Source organism: Emydura macquarii, unplaced genomic scaffold (genome assembly GCF_026122565.2).
Source record: "Emydura macquarii macquarii isolate MOO-44397 ecotype Brisbane River unplaced genomic scaffold, CSIRO-AGI_Emac_v2 contig_75, whole genome shotgun sequence".
Classification (NCBI taxonomy): Eukaryota; Metazoa; Chordata; order Testudines; family Chelidae; genus Emydura; species Emydura macquarii.
Window position 1 is genome coordinate 6,153,879 of NW_027130212.1, and position 8,070 is coordinate 6,161,948.

Here is an 8,070-nt window from a genome sequence, read left to right on the forward strand (position 1 = left end):
CTTGAAAAAATCATCATGTCCCCCATTGTTGGGGTACTTCCTGTGAGTCCGCAAATACAGGATAACCATGCATCCTTTAGAGTTGCAGAGCTCAGCGATTGCTTTGCAGGCTCATTCCAGAAAACAAAGCTAGGGCTGGCTCTGGTGTGCAGATCTGAGGAATGTTTGACTTTGAGGAACTGACAAAGAAGCTACCGTGTCTAGCTGAGACTCCACCTCATCACCACTAGAAAATCATCATTTAATTGTGGAGAATCATGCATTGTAACAGGTTTACTAACATGATGGCACTGTACTGAGCATTTTCTCTGCTGAGCCTGTTCCCAGAGCCTCTGTCGAACAATCTGGCTTTCTGAAATTTATATTGATAAAGGCCTAGTTAAGGCCCTCCATAAGCCAAAAAAAGCCTTCTGGATTTCAAGTGATATCAGCAGAATGTGAAACCTCAGAAAGTTGTAATGTTCACACTAGTCTGATAAATTCATACGCTGCTAGGCCTTTGTGAAGCTTTGAGATGCCTGAGTTTGTGGCACTGCAAAAGTTTACAACAGTTTCTTGATTTGAGACAGTTTGTTTGAACATAAAAAGAGCTGATTTAGAGGGTGCCCAGATTTCCAGGGAAAGGGGAACACAGAACCCTTGTTCCAGGGGAGGAGAGCTCACAGGAGATGGTTTTAGTGGGGGGTTAAGGAAGACTAGACAGGAGGGTTTGGCCATTGGGGAAAAGGTAGGAAGGCTTGTGTACAAAGCACAGTAATGCACTATGGCAGTATGAAAAAGTACTATGTTAACACACACTAGGGAACTTTTAGTGCATGCTAGCAGGGTCTACCCAGGTCAGTTAGTGTCCAAGATGTTGGAGCTCTTTGGAAATCACATCTCATAATGTGCATTGCTGGGCTGTGTAGACAAGCCCTTAGTCTCTCACATTAGTTCCTCTATCCATTGACCCCATAAACCCCTGGCTACTTTTTGCCCTTCTGCACAGTGGCCCTCAATCTGTGTAAGTAGGAAGCTACAGATAATGGTGTAGCTGAGGTGCTGTAGGCCTACCACTCACAGCTGTTCAAGAGTTTCAGGGTATGTCTACACTGGAGCTGGAAAGGGTAATTTCCAGCTCAAATAGACATCCCCGTGCTACCCACCTTGAGTAGAATCCCAGCTGAAACCCTAGGTACATTCTTGGGGCAGCTAATCCTCCCCATTGCACCGTGGTAACTACACTTCTAGTTTTAGCACGCTAGCTGGAACAGAGCTAGTGTGGGTATGTCTATCCACACTGGAAAATACACCTTCCTGTTCCACTGTAGACACAGCCTCAGACTCCACATGGATCTGACTTGTAAGTGTGTGTGTGTGGGCGGTCCGAAAGTACTGGCTTAAGGTGGGATGCTCACCAGGATACTTCATGCAGGGAAAGATGGCAACGTTGCTGTATGACAGAACTGGAATAGTCCTCAAATGTATCTCTAAGATACTTACCTCTTTTATCGCAGTGGCTGGGAGTTTTTGATGTGTTTGCCCTCACAACAGCCCTGTGAGGTAGGGAAGTGCTGCTATCTCCATTTTAGAGATAGGGAACTGAGGCACAGAGAGACTGACTTATTCAAGGTCACAGGAGAGGTCTGTGAAGAGCAAGGCATTAAACCCAGATATGCCACTGGGAAAATCATCTTCATCATTTTAACAGCTACTACCAGATTTGGTCCCATGACCTCTAGCACCATAAGTGAGAGCCATTCATATCCAGCCTGCTATCAATTTCACTAGTTCAGTTGGCAGCTCCATGGAAGGAAATGGGGGAGATGATGGCAAAAGGTTTTGCCACCTTGACCAAATATATAAATAAATATACAACAATAAAATAAGAATTCAAAAGCCAGTCGTTTCCTGACATTATCTTCCTCCAAAGCCACCCGTGTCACCTCCTAAACTGAGCAGGCACATCTTACACCTCTCTTTCCCCCTTGTATTTATATGATTAAAGTGAGAGTGGATGTGTGTTGGAGGCGATGGGAAAAGGAAAGCGGAAAGAGCTTGAGGAGGTGGAGGGGGGGGCGCGTCAGGGCCACATAAATCTGATGTCCCTGCAGCACAGCTGATGTCTCACATGCTGCATCAGATTTGGGGCCTTGCTCCTCATTTCTTACAGGAGATACAACTGTTCACCCATTACATAATGCTAGATGTATTTATTCTCGTAAACTTCTCCGTTATGGCATTAAAACATTTCTAAACTACAGCAGATCTCATTTTTCAGACATTCCAATCTCCAGCTTCTGTCTGTACTGAGTATGACAATAAGAGATATGGAAATGTCTTTTGTATTTGGCCTTGAAAGACTCAGATCAATAGGTTCCTTAACCATCAGTCCTACACATGAGGATTTTCACCTTGTTTATTTTCCATGTATGATTTACTTCAAGAGATTTCAAATCTGTCTTTGGTATACTTTCTGACCTTGACTTTTGAACATCAAGGCCAAGCATTCAATCATTACCATGTAAGTTCACACCCTTGACATATCACTAGTAATTGATCTCATCTCTCCATTATTATGTTAAGCCTATATGGATTTAAAAGGATGAGATCCTTCCTAATTAACCTCAACTTTTTTGATAAGATTACACTCAAGATTGACTTTGGCAGTTCGCAATTTATCTAGATTTTTAAAGAAGATTTTATAAACTGTCAAGCTAGGGATTCAGACTTAATATAGAAATAGATTTTAAAACCCATCTATAAAATGCTGAAAACAGAAAAGTGTTTTATAAGCAATTATAGCAGCCGTAGAAGATATGTTTAATAGACTCCCGGTAAGGGCAACGCTTGAATAAATAACAAAGAGTACGGAAGCACCCAAATGGTAGATTATGTTTCATAGCATTTAATGTAAATTAAACTTTACTGATCAAAATACATAATGAAAATCTCTGACAAAAATAAATTATATTGAATGTAAGTGGGAAGGGTTTTAGTGGCTTTGAAATACTATTAGGATTCTTTGCTGAGTCTGTAAGGCCTAATCCTGAAACTTAAAGGAGCAGAAGGCATTCAGCTTTTAGGACCCGATCTTCCACTGGTGTAAATTGACATAGCTCCACTGAAGCCAATGAGGGATAATTTAGCACAAAGTAGATGGATCAATGCCAGTTCACACCTGCTGAAGCTCTGGCCCTAAATGCATTGCTCAGATGACAATCCAAAGTATCCCTCAATAAATGTATGCTGTTATTGTTCTGTCCAGTTGCTACATACAGACCGTGTCAGATGGCTATGATGTGACGTAGGAAATGGGATGCAGGGATACAGGCACCAGGTGAAATAAACCAGATGGACACTTCTGCAACTGACTGTAAAAAAGGTACAAGCATCTAAACAGGAATGGTGATGAGGTTTGTCTTGTGAAGTGGGAGGGGAGAAAGATCAATTTTTTGACTGAGAGAGCTAAAAGGGATGCATACCAAATGGACATTTTAATGTAGTGTAATATTTTTATTTTAGATTGATTAGTCTGGCCTTCTTCATTTTATCTAAGTACAGTGCAGTTAATTGTTTTCTTCTGTGGCCACACTGGGATTAGAACAAGGATTGGCAATCAGTAGGGCTGGCCATGACTGCCCCAGAAACGGCAGCAGTTAGTTCGTGAGCGGGGAAAGCAGACATTTAAAACTTTGTCTGCATAGACCATGATGAGCAGAGCTGTTGATAGACAGCCATTTGCAACATTACAGTCATATATTTGTGAACCTAAGGGGATCAGATACCATCTCTTCATTACTGTTACACTGGTAATTATATATATGACAGTTTTATCATATAGTATTATCAACATTTTGAAAGTGTGTCATGGACATGGTGGTATGATATTAATCCATTAGTTCTACATTATGTTAGTAAAAACAAAATGTTTAATGCAGCACAAAAGATTGCTTTGTAACTCAAAAATGTGGTGTGAAAAAGTGGCTAAGTAATTACAATTAAGTTTTACAACATATTGTAATTTACAAAAACAAGATTTGCTGACCCTAAAATCCTATTTTATATATAATAATTTTTAATGTATTTATTTAGAAAGTTTTAACAGATATACAAATCATTGCCAATATAACAGACAAAACAGTAATAATTACAACAGTGAACTTTTGCTTAGAGAAACATTATACAGTAATACAGTTTTCAGATCTCCCTCTTTAACAGTGTTTCCATTTTACAGAGCAAGACTCTTTGCACCCTCCCAGAATGTGTTGTTTCTAGTGAATTTATTAAACTAAGTGAAACTTCTGATTTACACATTTATCTAACCAGGCATGTCCATTAAATGTCAATATTAAAAAAAAATCAGGTCTCATTGGCAGATTCTATCTCTCTGTCTGTCTATTCAACTACTTATATGGCCTCCCTCACAATAGTGTCTGGGTGCTTTATGTGCTCTTTTAGCAAATGCTAGTTTTACTATTACAGCCACAATTAATTTAGTTTAGAAAACTAAGTATGTCACTCTAGTGAAATATAAATCAACAGGAATAGGATTATGGGAAACCCACTCTCCAGGAAATATACATATATATTTTATCTTCTTGAGTGCATATCTCAATGACCAATGTTGTCAACCACGGCTCCTATGTCTCTTTACTAGCTTCTTGTCTTATTTCTCATCAAATGCAACTCCTCATCCTCAGTTTCAAAGCTCTGTGCATTAATACCCCAGCCTGCTTTTTGGCTCTTACTATTCACGAAGGGCTACATTTTGATATCCTTTCTCACACTGAGTTGTACCTTCCTCCTTGAGGATTCCCAATGATTTCAATAGTCCAGATTGTGATGCCTTTACATATGTTGGATAGTACCTTACACCGTGACAAGTCCTGTTGAGGTTAAGGTACTGCTCGTTGTGAATAAGGACATTGCAGACTGACCTAGCAAGACTGTTTAAGGAATAAGGCACTACTTGATGTGACTAAGAGTATATCTATACTGCAATTAAACACCCCCAGCTGGACTGTGTCAGCTGACTCAGACTCGGGCCAAAGGGCTATTTAATTGCAGAGTAGATGCTCAGGATTGAGCAGGAGCCCAAGCTCTGGGACCCTCACTTGGTTCCAGAGCCCAGGCACCAGCCTGAGTCCCATCATCTACAACACAATTAAACAACCCCTTACCCCGAGCCCTCCAAGTCTGAGTCAGCTGACACGGGCCAGCCACGGGTTTTTCATTGCAGTGCAGACATATCCTGAGTACCACACTCTGGCCTTTAACGTGCACACTAGGCTCTGCCATCTGTCACGCTACCTGAATCAGGGGGGCCCTTGAGGTGTATTCAGGAGCTCTGATTACTCCCTTCTACACCAGTCTCGCGTTGGGGGTGTCACGCTGGCTGGATTGGGGGGAGGCATTTACTATGTTGTGTGACATCAGTATGTCAAAATCATAATAATTCATGTAAGATATGCTATGTCAGGTACTGTTAGAAAGGCTATAATGTGCTAAGTAAGATGATGATGTTTATGTTCATATGTTATATGTGAGATGTAAGTTACGGATATGTTTGATATATCAGTATTTCAAATTGTGCTGTCTGGGTAACAACTCAGACAGGATGGCTGCAGAACAATAGTCTGCTTAATGGCCCATTAAGACATTCCCAGGTGCAAGGGGCCCAGGGGGAAAAGCCAGGGATATACCTAAGGAATCACCAGGACTTGCCCATGTGACACTGGACTCCATCTTAGTTCCTGTAAAACTCCACAAACAGCATGGCCAGGGCCACAAGGTATATAAGGCAGAGGCCTGGGGAATCCATTTTGTCTTTTCAGTCGGGATTCAGCCTCGCTACCAACCTACCTCTGGATCAATTCATCTGCACCTGAACTGAACCTGTGAAACAAAGGACTGAGACCCATTCAATTACTGGATGTATACCAGAGGAACTTTACAAGCCTGCAAACTCCACAGTTCTTCTAGAAACCTGATGCATATGGACTTTAAATCATTTGTATGATCTGATTAGTTTAAGCCTTTAACATTTCTCTTATGGTTTGTTTTTTTCTTTTTATAATAAACCTTTAGTTTTAGTTACTAAAGGATTGGCTGGCAGTGTGGTATTTTGGGTAAGATCCAAACTTATATTGATCTGATACTGTGGCTGACCCTTTGGGGTCAAAGGGAACCTTTTAGTAAAGAGCATAGAGTTTAAATAACTGGTCTCTTTACTGGACCCAGTGGCTGATTGGGAGCCGGAGACCGGAATGCAGTAAAGGGGGCTGTGTGTATTAGTGTACTGGCTTCTTGATAACCGGTTTTGGGGAATCAGAAGCACAGTTTGTGGCTGGTTGGGAAGTCTGGCTTCAGTGCCACACACCAGTGCTGGGAGAATCTGCTCCCTTTTTACAGCCTGCCCTGACCTTGGCATTCTCAGGTGGCTGCCCTAGGCACGAAAGGGTCACACCATCTCACTTCACAGACCTCTTCATCTTCTCCTACTGTTGCTTCTTTCCTTTGTTCATGCTACTACCTCCACCTGGAACAGCCTCCCTCCTCCTGCGCAGCTCCTCCTTAAGGTCCCTACTAAAAATCTCATTCCTGTCAGATCGCCTTCTACAATTGAGTGCTCTGCTCTGCTCTCATGCCCCATCCAAAACATTCTAGGATTAGTTGGATGGAAGCATTAGTTTGCATTTCTGTTATATCCTCTATCCTCATCTTCTCTCTCTCTCTGTCTCTCTCTCTTTTTTGTCTCCAAGCGTAAATTCTTCAGAGCAGACTTTGCACTGTTACATGCCTATAATGTACTTTTACACCAGTAGCACTATGGAGCCGACTTTCAATAGTGGCTAGCTTCTATAATTGGAGCAGTGGATGCTTTGCAGCTCTAAAAATCAAGCCCAAGGTAAATAAATAATGAACAAAATCCTGATTTCCTTACTCAGTGGCTCCAAAGGGAGTGTTTTCCTTAAGAAAGACTTCAGTAATTGGTCCACTGACTTCAGTGGCAAATCGAAGTCTCAGAATGCAGAAGTGCTGTGTAAAGAGCAGCTATCAATTTGTACATGATTTTATCTATTTTTCTTTGTTCCATGAAGCTTTGCTCCTATTGTGACAGGGTATCAGTCTTTAGGACCCTGTGTAGAGATGCAGAGTTATTTTGCTGGCTTGCCTCAGTAACAAGACCTGCTGGATCTCGTTAGTTCTAATGCAGGAAAATAAAAGGCTGTTTCTCATTTTCACATGAGAGAACAGGTTGGTTTGCAAGAGAAGCCATAGATATAAAGAGTTTTGGAGGATATTTGGGATAAGGTCAATGTGGAACTGTTTTTAAGTACACTGTCTTGGGCCTTTTTTTCTTAAGTCTCTGTAGCAACACAGCAATGAAAAACTTCAGCAGTGGGGTGAGTTTGGATAGGAACCTATTGTGTGTACACACTGTGTGGGGGAAAAAGGCAAGGACCCTACTTGTTTACAAATTTCAGAGCTAGTTATAAACAAAATTATTAATCATGATAGAGAATATAGCATAGACAGCCCTACTAGGTGCACCACTGGTTGGAAAAGCATACTCAGAGTAGCTAGGTTCATAATCAAATTGAAAAGGCATCTTCTTGGGTCTTGCAGGGATCTGTCCTGGGTCCAGTTCTATTCAATAGCTTTGTCAATGATTTGGAAAATGGCATACACTTGGAAAATGAAATACACTTACAAAATTTGCAGATGACACCAAGCTGGAAGGGGTTGCAAGCACTTTGGAGGACAGGACTAGAATTCAAAATGATCTTGACAAACAGGAGAAATGGTATGAAATATACAGGATGAAATTCAATAAGGACAAATGCAAAGCACTACACTTAGGAAGGAATAATCAGCTGCACATATACAAAATGGGAAATGACTTCCTAGGAAGGACTACTTCTGAAAATGATCTAGAGGTTATAGTGGATCACATACTAAATCTGAGTCAACATTGTAATACAGTTGCAAAAAACGTGAACATCACTCTGGGATGTATTAGCAGGAGTGTTGTAAGCAAGACATGAAAAGTAATTCTTCCACTCTACTCAGCACTGATAAGGCCTC